Raw genomic sequence first — 13,646 nt, 5'->3', positions numbered from 1 at the left:
AATTTTTAACTCGCACGGTGAGATCATTTGGGTTGTTATCATTAGTAGCAGCAGTGGAGGTACTAGGCTTAGGAGTAGACGTAGAAGCATCATAGGGATGAAAACGGCGACACATCTCAAGTTACTAATTATCATAACGAAAACTCTTATAAAATGGGTTATTACGCCGAGAAGGTCCTTTCAGTATCCTACGGTGGCCTCTCGGTCCATAGAAGTTAACACAATCGGGTTTAACAAAAGGTGTTTGAGGTGAATCGGGTACATCAGATTCGGATTCAGATTCGGGTTCCGATTCTTCTCCGGAATCCTCTGCAGGTTCCTTTCCTTTAGGCTCATTCTCATGCATGGTCTCCATCTCAGGTTCCGATTCGGTATCATCCAAAAACTCGAGTATCGTGTTCCCTTGCGCTTGTACGGTTTCCTCGGATTCCGTGTCAGAGTCGGTAAGAAAGATAGGATTGGAAGAAGTCATCTAGCACTCAAAAAAACACAAAGTTAGTCACTTAGTAATCATATCATATTAGATACCAAGTAATCATAGTAATTTCATCTATTAGGGTTCATGCAACTTAAAGAGTCTACGGTTACAGTCTAGACGCACTAGTTGTCCTAATGTTCGACTCTCTAATGCAGCCTAGTCTTAGGTAACTAATCTGCTCTGATACCAAATGTAATACCCCGTCAGAATCCACTAACGGAATATTAACTCCTGGTCCCACAGTTTAGCAGTCACGCCCTCTTTATGAGACGTTTCCAAAAAGTATTCGCATTAATCATTAAAACAAAGTCATTTAATAAAGAAAATGTAACTGGAAACATTTGACATCAATGACTAAAGTATATGAACACAAAACATCAGAGAAAACTGTTTAAATGCGAATATTTGATCTTGAAATAAAAATAGAATTCATGCTGGACGCCGTCCAGTTCTAGCAGCAAACAGCACATAACTTCAAATAAAGCGGAAGCACTAGCTCTATGTACCTGAGATGAAACATGCAAAATGTCAACGAAAACGTTGAGTGAAACTACATGTTTAGTAAATCATTTGTAAGTTTGGCCACAAGATTTTCTTGGAAAACATCATAGGAAAAGTATACATTATCATGAGCACTTGATTATAAAACTTTAACATTTGCTTAGGCCGAGCCCACGTCTTTCATTTACCCTATACTGGCGATACACCGATCAAGTGTACGTGTAACAACTACATAAGCACCTGTTTAACGTTGCGGTGAGGTTTGTCAAACCTAACGGTACCGTCCCTATAAGTCGAGCTTACAAAGTAACTAATATAATCAAGCTAAGGGATTTTTGATCTGAACTCATATGTATATTCTTAGTATGTTACTCGTGCCAAACACGTAAAATATTTGTAAAAAGCATACATCTCATCCCTGTAAAAACGTAGAAGGGACTGTAGACTCAACTTAGCAAAAGCACTCGTAAAGATCTTAGCGAACTGTATTGTAGTCGAACGCTCTCGACTGAACAACCCAACCTAAATTAGTAAATCATCTTAAGTATACACTAATAGGTCAAACTTAGTCAACCCATAGTGTACGTAAAGTCCTAGTACTCAGACTGACTCAACAAACATGTAAAAGTCAACTAATCCAAGAAAGTCAACCAAAGTCAAACCAAAACTCAACTCGGTCAAAGTAGTCAACTAAAGTCAAACATCTCAGTAAGTCATGCAAACATAGTCAACAAGTCAAACTTAAGTTATATAACATGTTAACGCTCGTAGTTTAGCAAATCGCATTTTTCACATCTTAAAGTAAACCTTCGAAAATCACATGTCATAAAGAAATACACTCATAGCACATAGCACATAATTCATAAAATTATGATCAACTCCAGATCTTAACTTGACTTAAAAATGATTCCAAAAAGTCTAGCCAGGGCCTCACACGATAAATAAAAGTCCAATATCAGAAAGGCTCAACTTCAGGTTCATTACAGAAAATTCTGCTCGCGCGTCAGTTTTTAGACATTTTTAATAAAATATAGAAAATAGATTTTAATGAACAGCCAATTGGTATCATCTCAAGACATCTCAAAATTTAAGTTATAAAATAATTAGAAGCATTACTTTAGCCATTTTGTACAGATTTGCAAAACATCACAGCCTCATCAGTTTTTGAATATTAACCAGACACATCACAAAGATTAGCATATAACTCATAGAAAATCACGTTCTTGCAAGTTATCATACAAATGAAACATGTCAAGGAACATCTAAAGTAACATATTCCAGAAGATCAAAGTCTAAAACAATTCCTAGTTCATGCTAGCAATTTTTATATAAACTTAAAAACAGATTCAGCATTCTTTACGAACCAAAACTTCGTTTAATCATATCGGAAGCATTACATAACCTTTTAACGCAAATCTTTAATCTAAATTGCATAACTTTTCACAAGGAATACAGTAGCACAACTTTCATAAGCTAAAACACATAGCATGCAACTCAGAAAATTCGGATTTCATGCAAACCCTAACGTAATCTTCGATTACGCATATCTTGAGCATACAATAACGAAATCACGCAAAATCGGAGTCTAAAATTAATAACTTTACCATATCTTTCTAATTAAGCATATTAAAAAGTCAGATCTCATATCAATTTAATCAGATCATCAATAAACAAATTCGTTTTTCAATCATACAACGTTAATTTCGCAATCAATCAACAATTAACAACACTAGACATCATTAATTGAGCACTAGACTCTAATACACCATGTAATTGAACAAAAAACTGAATTATTAAAGTTAGGGTTACTAATTATACCTCAAGCGATTAAATCGAACACACTAACGCGTAGAGAACGACACAAGGAACATCTTTCGTGCACAAGGTTTCTTCCAAAAACAACTTTTGATGGTGGTAAGGTGGTGGTGATGGCCGACGGCCAAAGAGAGGGAGAGGGGAAGGGGGTGTCGACTTGTAGGGGAAACAAATGAGGGTTCTTGTGATTTATTTTCCTTTTATAATTAGTAATTAGGCCTAAACACCAACCACTAATGATCTAAAAGTCAAATTAAGTCTATTAAGGTGCATGGGGGTGGGTTCGGCCGTAGGGCCCTCTAATGGGTATCCTGGGCTCGTTTTGCTAATTTACTTGTACGCGAGTGGTTCGTTTCGAGTGCCGTTAACCGTACCGGGTCTCCGGAACGTTAACTAGTCGTTGAAACGCAATCACCAAGTTTAATTCATTAAATAAATAATAAATTAAAAATAATTTTCTCAAAGTCAATAATTATCGAAAATAATTATTGTGTCGTTGTTCTGAGTTCCGTAAACTGAAAAGTCTTCTAGACGATAAACTTAATTGTAACATTTTCTAGTTCTTTCGCTATCCGAAATAAATCGTAAATTAATATAATATATTAATTCAAACATTCCTCTATTAAGTATGTACTTAAGTTAATTAAATACACAAAGTTTAAGTAATCACCGTTAAACACTTAACGGACAAGTAACGATAGTAAACGGAAAAAGTCGGGTTGTTACAACGGAACACGGTACTTTGCTAACAGAATTTGGGTACCAAAATTTGGTGGATTGAGAGAACTAGTGTTGGAGGAAGCACACAAGTCGAGATACTCAATTCATCCGAGATCAGATAAAATGTACCAAGATTTGAAGGCGTTTATTGGTGGCCAAATTTGAAAGCTGACATTGCTACCTATGTCGGAAAGTGCTTGACTTGCGCTAAAGTCAAGGCTGAACACCAAAAGCCATCAGGATTATTAACTCAACCATAGATTCCCCAGTGGAAGTGGGAAGGTGTAACAACCCAAACCGTAACCGACCAAACACGACGAAATTTCAAACAAAAAAAAAATTTTCTGGTGCAGGCCATCTGCGCGGCGCGCCAGGTGGCCGCGCGGCGCGCCAAACCACCTGGACAGCCCGCTGTCCCCGGAAGTCAATTTAATGAAAATGTTTGACTAGTTCCCGACACATTTAGCTAAAACGCTTTTAACCATGACTTCATATATGAAAAACTAGCACGTTTAATTAATAAAATCAAATTTACGAAGCGGGGCCCACATTGACCCGAATTACCCCTTAAGTACCAAAATACAATTTTCGACCATAAGACTTTTAATACAAAACAAAGCCGAGCATGGCGATTGGGGACACGCTACCCAATCCTAATAAATCCAAAAGCAAGCCTTCTACGCAAACTATGCAAGTCCTCTAATCCTCGCGCTTACCCAAGCCACCATCCGCATGCAATCTATAAAAAGAGTCAACAACGAGAGGGTAAGCTAATGCTTAGTGAATGATAATATACTACATACATATATATGTATAAAATGGACACGCCACAAAATAACAAATACCGCATACCGAGGCATCCATATAAGGCACTACACTAAGCATACCGTACGATCTCTAAGCAACGAGCTAAAGATACAATAACAATATAAGTTCACCAACGACGATGTGAACAACGCCAAATAGCTACACCCGGAGGGTTAGCTACAACACAACAATACATTAATATATAACAATATAAACGAACAAGGTTAACACCTTAACCCAATACCGAGAACCAAATACCACAATGAAGATTGGCCGAACTACACGAGCCTTAGTAATCCGAAACCACACGAGATTACTATCTTCACAACATCGAGGTTGGCCGAACTACACGAGCCTTAGTAATCCGAAACCACACGAGATTACTACCTCAATAAGATGACTGAACTACACGAGTCACCATGAATCCGAACTACACGAGATTCATTCGATAAGATGACCGAAACTACACGCGTCATCGTGAATCCGAAACCACACGCGATTCACTCCTCCAACTCAAACCCACGGTCACGGGATTATATAATCCACCACATCGGGGCCACAACATCCAAATCACAATCACGTGTGATAATGTACACACGAACGTGTACTTCGCCAAAGATGGTCAACCAAAATGCACAACCGTGCCAATTGGACTCATACAAAAGTCCATCAAATCCATCTATATGTGAAGTGAGCTCTATAGCCGAGAATCACTTCACCCGACCCGCACCCATCCTACACATACATATGCACATAGGATATTATCACTCACCTTGAAGTCTTGAAGAAAGCTTCCAAGTAATCCGCAACTCGCCAATGGAAAATACCTATTCCATTATCACAATTACAACAATACACTTAGAGTGGATTTACAAATCAACCCAATTCGTCACTTAAAGCAATTTCGACCCAAATGCACTTCCAAGCACAAACCGTGCCCAAAACTAACCAATAATCACTAACACAAGTGAGAATGGTCCTAATACGCCAATTAAACCCGAACTCAAGTGTTAAGCACGTGTCATACCCATTTTGACACTTAAACCCTAATTTTGACCCATAAAGGTCAAAATCTCATTCTCTACCAATTTTGACACCAAAACACATTTAACACGGTTTAATATTCCAACTTAATCCATTTTAAGTTCATAAACCTCATTAAGTCACCAAATGGGTCATAATCACCACCAAACCCTAATTTGACCCAAAGTCACAATTAGTCAACCAAATACCCTAAATGGGTTTCAACACTTCCATAATCACTAACTTAAGTGATTAAACTCAAATTAACGTTCTAAACATGGCCAATTAGTTCACCAAACCCAAAATCCACCAACAATTAACAACAAACCCGATTACTAGCTTCACTAAACCCATTTCATCACATAAAAGGGTTTTACAACTAATTAACTCAAAACCCTAACTTGAATATCAAATTAGATAATTGAAATTCGGAGTTTGAGCTTACCAATACTATCACCGTGTAGCCGAGAACGAAAGGAACAACTTTAAAACCCGAGACTTTGCACGATTCGAGCTTCTTCCTCACCAAAACCTCCAATCTCTCTCTAAACTCTTACTCTCTCTCTAAAAATGGATGAAGATGATGAGTGGATGTGAATGGGATCCAAAACTGATCCAAACTAGCTCATAAGTCTCACAAATCCGGCCTCAAGTGAAATTACCCATTTGCCCTTCATTTAAGCCAATTAAAAAAAACAAGGGATTCTGTCAGCAGCAAACGGCGCGGCGCGCCCCTACCCCGCGCGGCGCGCGACCTCTCTGAAACAGATTCTTTTTCATTTAAACTTTATATAAATAATCCGCGAAACCCAATCTCGAACGTCTTAATACACAACCAAGCAAGATAAACATTCGGGTCTTACAACTCTCCCCCACTTAAACTCGATCACGTCCTCGTGATCCTCATCACTTAACCAAGCGGACCCCACCCTATGGTCCTCGACATAAGTTTCAATCCGACTTCCCCAGACAATCCTCCCCAAGGAGTCGCCTTTAACAACTAAATCGTCACCCGCGATTTATCAAAACCACAATCCGAGCACTAAAACCATGCTCATTCCCTAACATCGGGAAAACTCAACCAATCTCGTACCGAGATATCAATCCCTCAGCGTACTATTACCGAGTACAACGCTAAAAGTAACCAAGTCTCAACCTATGGTCGACAACCCGAAACGATGAAGACCGAACCAAACTAATCCTTACGGATAACACCAATCGATAACGTCCATTGTAGTGCGCAATACGACTAATACGCAACTACCGTAACATCGTAATCCAACGGTTAAAACCGATAACGCCCAAAACAATCATGGCAACGCTAGAACCCAAGGTGTACAAAATCGACTATTGTCACACCCGTAACAACACGTGAGCGAAACACGGCTATCGCATCACTAATCACACAACATGGTCCTTACGACCCCACCATCGGTGTATCAAACAACCGATAGATCAAACAATACGGTCCTTACGACCCCACCATCGGTGTATCAAACAACCAATGGATCACACAACACATGAAGGCTGGCCGAAAACACACGCGCCTTAGTGAATCCGAACTACACGCGACCCACTACCTTCACCACAACAACAATCGGGAATGGCCGAACTACACGCGCCATAGTGAATCCGAACTACACGAGAGTCACTATCCCGGAGGAATGACCGAACTACACGAGTCAATTGTGAATCCGAACTACACGAGACTCACTCCTCAATATAATGACCGAAACCACACGAGTCATTTGTGAATCCGAAACCACACGCGATCCACTTCCACAATATGATGACCGAAACCACACGCGTCATCGTGAATCCGAAACCACACGCGATCCACTACTATGGCGAAGTCAGCGGACCCGAAGATCATGCTTCACCAAATCTCAACACCGGATAAAGTCAGCGGACCCGAAGATCATGCTTCACCGATCACGTACTCCCGTGATGAAGTCAGCGGACCCTAAAGATCATGCTCCATCACTCAACCGTACCATAATGAAGTCAGCGGACCCCGAAGGTCATGCTTCATAAATCATCAATACCACGATGAAGTCAGCGGACCCTAAAGATCATGCTTCATCGATCACATACGCACTTTCGGCCTCAAACAACGAGTAGTGCAACATCGCGCCCTGCTACACTATAGTGAATCCTAACGGATACCACTAACCATCCCCACAATCGAGCAAGAACCACCTATATCAAACATAGGTACCAAACAATGATTCCCCAAAAGAGAATCCGACACACATCTCCCTTAACCGAAGGATTTCACCTTGCTCACCAAACACGTCCATTATCTCTCAACGAGATTTACCACATTACCACCTCAGTGGTAATTCCAATCCAATATCATAAGTACAATTTAACCAAAATTGTACTCTACCACAAGTTGACCAAAACTAGGTCTCGACGAAATTTCCGGATCTACCAAAAACATCATCCGAAATATCACACTAAAACTTCCTCGTGCGGAAATGCGACTCCCCCTCTTGGAACCACGTTCCTATATCACACTCGTACAACCGTACAATGCTACCAAAGGTAGACTTTACCAACGATTGGGTACACACGACCCATCACTACACCTTGCTCCAACCTTGAGCATACGAAGGATTTCAAACAATCCTTAAACATTTCGAACGAAAAGTGTACCACGCATTACACAAACTACACCCTCGCAATCATCCAATTACTATAGTTGTCAATTTCACCGAGTCACTCGTGTACTTAAGGGTTCCTCCCGGTACCCTAAGTACAATGTGACTACAACACAATCGGAGTCGACACCACGCTAGTAGGTATAAAAGAGGCACCTAATGTCGCGTCATAAAGACTCCATTACCAACACACATCGAGATTTTAAACACTCGATCTCAAAGGTTCCAATCACCCGACGAACCTCGTGGTTCATCAACTTCAACACACAAGCGAACACGCGCTTAACAATCGAACACCAAAACGATTTCCGTGGCTTGGTAGAAACATACCCCAAATACTAAGGAATACTTGGTTGCACCAAGTCTTACGCCCTTCGCCCGACAATCAAACATCACCTTAGGGTACTTCCATTAGGAACGTCACCCATAGCATAACATGCACAACAAAGACATACAACTCAAACTCAACCGGCATTTTATAAATAATCAAAAGACCTATTTATTAAAATGAAACGTACCTTAATGTCTCCTCGCCGCACCCGTCCCCGCTAACTTGGGACATTCCGACTTACGATGTCCTTCCTTTTGGCAATTGAAGCACACCATACTACCACCCTTTGGTACCGAACATTCCCAAGACTTGTGACCCCTTACGCCACAATTGTAACATCTAGCCGCACTAGAATCCGATATACCCGTTCGCGTACCACCCGTGCTCACACTCGGACCCTTAGTCCTCTTACTCGGAGCACCATAAGAAACAACTCTTCTCTCACTTGAAGATTCACCTCTCTTCGATCGTGAATACGACTCGAAACCTCTAGCCAAGTCGAATAATTCCGAAAACGATTTCGCTTGACCCCGACTAATCTTACCCTTCAAGTCATCATTCAAGGTCCGATAGAAATCCCCCATTAACAAACGATCATTCCCCAAATACTCCGGACAAAAACGAGCCTTCGCCATAAAGGTCGTCTTAAGAGTACTCAAATCCATAGATCCTTGTCGCAAATTTCGCAACTCATTACGCAATTCCCACAAATCGGCCGAAGTCCGGAACTCCTCAAAGAATTCTTCCTTAAACTCGTCCCATGATAAGGCCATAAACGTCTCACCACCGACAAGATCAATCTTACCATCCAACCAATCCCTTGCCCTACCCCGCAACAAACTCGTAGCGAGTCTCGTCTTCCTCTCGGGAGGGCAATCAATAGTACGAAAACACCCTTCGACATCCGAAATCCATGTTGTGCTCACCAAAGGATCCGGTTTTCCGTCGTACATCGGGGGTTTAGTCCTCATGAAGCTTTTAAGATAACGCTCCATTTCACTACTACTTTGAAGTTCGGAATACTTCCTTTCCATTCTTTCTTCCAACCCACGCATTTGCTCCGCAACGGCGGCCGCAACTCTAACGTTAAACTCCGCGTCGTTCGTATCGATCCCACTTCCCGTCGCCATTCTAAGGAATGCAAAACGATTAGATCACGAACGTATAAGTAAACACGCACAACCCCGACCCATCTTGCTAAGCACTCGTCGTACCTCACTCGTTAGACACGATTTGCACCCGTAATAAGGTCTGCAAGTTCTTATTACGCACACACGCCGCATCGACTTGTTAGTACAACGACCGCCTCGCTCGATGATATAAACAAACACAACCAAAATTCTACGCGGTACAAACACACGCGAGAATTACTATCACAACACAAGAGCATATTAATAATATCCGCATTACTAATATAAACGTTAGTCAACCTATAAACAAGGCATTAACTAAACCCATTCCGACCCGTAATCCTACAAGTCCCACAACAAATTAAGCACACACAAAAGTCTAAGTCTAGGCACCTATCTCAAGTCACCTAAATCCCTTAGACCATGCTCTGATACCACTTGTAACAACCCAAACCGTAACCGACCAAACACGACGAAATTTCAAACAAAAAAAAAATTTTCTGGTGCAGGCCATCTGCGCGGCGCGCCAGGTGGCCGCGCGGCGCGCCAAACCACCTGGACAGCCCGCTGTCCCCGGAAGTCAATTTAATGAAAATGTTTGACTAGTTCCCGACACATTTAGCTAAAACGCTTTTAACCATGACTTCATATATGAAAAACTAGCACGTTTAATTAATAAAATCAAATTTACGAAGCGGGGCCCACATTGACCCGAATTACCCCTTAAGTACCAAAATACAATTTTCGACCATAAGACTTTTAATACAAAACAAAGCCGAGCATGGCGATTGGGGACACGCTACCCAATCCTAATAAATCCAAAAGCAAGCCTTCTACGCAAACTATGCAAGTCCTCTAATCCTCGCGCTTACCCGAGCCACCATCCGCATGCAATCTATAAAAAGAGTCAACAACGAGAGGGTAAGCTAATGCTTAGTGAATGATAATATACTACATACATATATATGTATAAAATGGACACGCCACAAAATAACAAATACCGCATACCGAGGCATCCATATAAGGCACTACACTAAGCATACCGTACGATCTCTAAGCAACGAGCTAAAGATACAATAACAATATAAGTTCACCAACGACGATGTGAACAACGCCAAATAGCTACACCCGGAGGGTTAGCTACAACACAACAATACATTAATATATAACAATATAAACGAACAAGGTTAACACCTTAACCCAATACCGAGAACCAAATACCACAATGAAGATTGGCCGAACTACACGAGCCTTAGTAATCCGAAACCACACGAGATTACTATCTTCACAACATCGAGGTTGGCCGAACTACACGAGCCTTAGTAATCCGAAACCACACGAGATTACTACCTCAATAAGATGACTGAACTACACGAGTCACCATGAATCCGAACTACACGAGATTCATTCGATAAGATGACCGAAACTACACGCGTCATCGTGAATCCGAAACCACACGCGATTCACTCCTCCAACTCAAACCCACGGTCACGGGATTATATAATCCACCACATCGGGGCCACAACATCCAAATCACAATCACGTGTGATAATGTACACACGAACGTGTACTTCGCCAAAGATGGTCAACCAAAATGCACAACCGTGCCAATTGGACTCATACAAAAGTCCATCAAATCCATCTATATGTGAAGTGAGCTCTATAGCCGAGAATCACTTCACCCGACCCGCACCCATCCTACACATACATATGCACATAGGATATTATCACTCACCTTGAAGTCTTGAAGAAAGCTTCCAAGTAATCCGCAACTCGCCAATGGAAAATACCTATTCCATTATCACAATTACAACAATATACTTAGAGTGGATTTACAAATCAACCCAATTCGTCACTTAAAGCAATTTCGACCCAAATGCACTTCCAAGCACAAACCGTGCCCAAAACTAACCAATAATCACTAACACAAGTGAGAATGGTCCTAATACGCCAATTAAACCCGAACTCAAGTGTTAAGCACGTGTCATACCCATTTTGACACTTAAACCCTAATTTTGACCCATAAAGGTCAAAATCTCATTCTCTACCAATTTTGACACCAAAACACATTTAACACGGTTTAATATTCCAACTTAATCCATTTTAAGTTCATAAACCTCATTAAGTCACCAAATGGGTCATAATCACCACCAAACCCTAATTTGACCCAAAGTCACAATTAGTCAACCAAATACCCTAAATGGGTTTCAACACTTCCATAATCACTAACTTAAGTGATTAAACTCAAATTAACGTTCTAAACATGGCCAATTAGTTCACCAAACCCAAAATCCACCAACAATTAACAACAAACCCGATTACTAGCTTCACTAAACCCATTTCATCACATAAAAGGGTTTTACAACTAATTAACTCAAAACCCTAACTTGAATATCAAATTAGATAATTGAAATTCGGAGTTTGAGCTTACCAATACTATCACCGTGTAGCCGAGAACGAAAGGAACAACTTTAAAACCCGAGACTTTGCACGATTCGAGCTTCTTCCTCACCAAAACCTCCAATCTCTCTCTAAACTCTTACTCTCTCTCTAAAAATGGATGAAGATGATGAGTGGATGTGAATGGGATCCAAAACTGATCCAAACTAGCTCATAAGTCTCACAAATCCGGCCTCAAGTGAAATTACCCATTTGCCCTTCATTTAAGCCAATTAAAAAAAACAAGGGATTCTGTCAGCAGCAAACGGCGCGGCGCGCCCCTACCCCGCGCGGCGCGCGACCTCTCTGAAACAGATTCTTTTTCATTTAAACTTTATATAAATAATCCGCGAAACCCAATCTCGAACGTCTTAATACACAACCAAGCAAGATAAACATTCGGGTCTTACAGAAGGTATTTCCATGGACTTCATTACGAAACTACCAAGAACGGTGGGAGGTCACGATACTATTTGGGTTATCGTGGATCATCTCACTAAGTCCGTACACTTCTTACCGATAAGGGAAATTGATAAAATGGAGAAGTTGGCTCAGATCTACATTAAGGAAGTCGTCTCTAGGCATGGAGTGCCTATATCTATTATATCCGATCGCGACAGCAGATTTACTTCCAGGTTTTGGCAATCATTACTGAAAGGAATGGGGACCCGTTTAGATATGAGTACAGCATATCACCCCCAGACAGATGGCCAGAGCAAACGAACTATTCAGACTTTTGAGGACATGTTGAGAGCGTGTGTCATTGATTTCGAAAACGGATGGGATAAGTATTTACCACTGTCTGAGTTCTAATACAATAACAGCTACCATGCAAGCATTAAAGCTACACCTTTCGAAGCGTTGTACGGAAGAAAGTGTAGATCTCCCGTTTATTGGAGCGAATTGGGAGATAGTCAGTTGACAGGTCCTGAGATTATTCAGGAGACAATTGAGAAAGTCCTACAGATTCAGGAACAACTGAGAATGGCTCGAAGTCATCAAAAGAGTTACGTCGATGTTAGACGGAAGGACATAGAGTTCCAAGTTGGTGACAAGGTTATGCTTAAGGTATCACCTTGGAAGGGTGTTGTACGATTTGGGAAACTAGGTAAACTGAGTCCTAGATATGTTGGACCATTTGAGATAACTGAAAGAGTTGGACCGGTAGCTTACAGGTTGGAATTGCCACAAGCACTTAGCGGTATTCATGACGTTTTTCATGTATCCAATCTAAAGAAGTGCCTAGCCGATGATAATTTGATTATTCCTTTAGAGAAACTACGTATCAATGACAAACTTCATTTCATTGAGGAACCTGTTGAAATCTTGGGCCGTGAGGTCAAACAGTTGAAGCAAAGCATAATTCCTATCGTTAAAGTTCGGTGGAACGCGAGAAGAGGACCAGAGTTCACGTGGGAGCGTGAAGACCAGATGAGGCTGAAGTATCCGCAATTGTTTCCCGAGGAAACTACTTCAGTGGACGATCACTAAAATTTCGGGACAAAATTTTCAATAACAGGTGGGTAATGTAACAACCCTGATTTTTCCGTTACTTCCGTTAACCTTCCGTTAGTTTATTTTACGGCGATTATTTAACTTTTATGTGTTTATGTGTAATAAATGCGTACTTGATCTTCGGAGGGTTATAATAATTAATATGGGTTGATATTAATTCAAATAAATATTTCGGATAATGAAATACGATAAAAACGATACGATTTTGATAATCGCTTTTTAAG

The 13,646-nt window shown here is 40.8% G+C and overlaps 1 long non-coding RNA gene across 1 annotated transcript; it reads right to left on the bottom strand.

The window, feature by feature from the left end:
- Positions 1 to 10,193: 10,193 nt before the first annotated feature.
- On the bottom strand, positions 10,194 to 12,059 carry LOC139839526 (uncharacterized). Its single transcript, XR_011756977.1, has 3 exons — positions 11,900 to 12,059; positions 11,204 to 11,258; positions 10,194 to 10,363 (listed from the first exon to the last, which is right to left on the bottom strand). It is a non-coding gene; the product is annotated as an uncharacterized lncRNA (long non-coding RNA).
- Between the last annotated feature and the right edge of the window lie 1,587 nt (positions 12,060 to 13,646).

Source organism: Rutidosis leptorrhynchoides, chromosome 4, assembly GCF_046630445.1.
Source record: "Rutidosis leptorrhynchoides isolate AG116_Rl617_1_P2 chromosome 4, CSIRO_AGI_Rlap_v1, whole genome shotgun sequence".
Lineage (NCBI taxonomy): Eukaryota > Viridiplantae > Streptophyta > Magnoliopsida > Asterales > Asteraceae > Rutidosis > Rutidosis leptorrhynchoides.
Note: the sequence above shows the minus strand (reverse complement) of the source record. Positions and strands in the feature narration are given on the sequence as shown.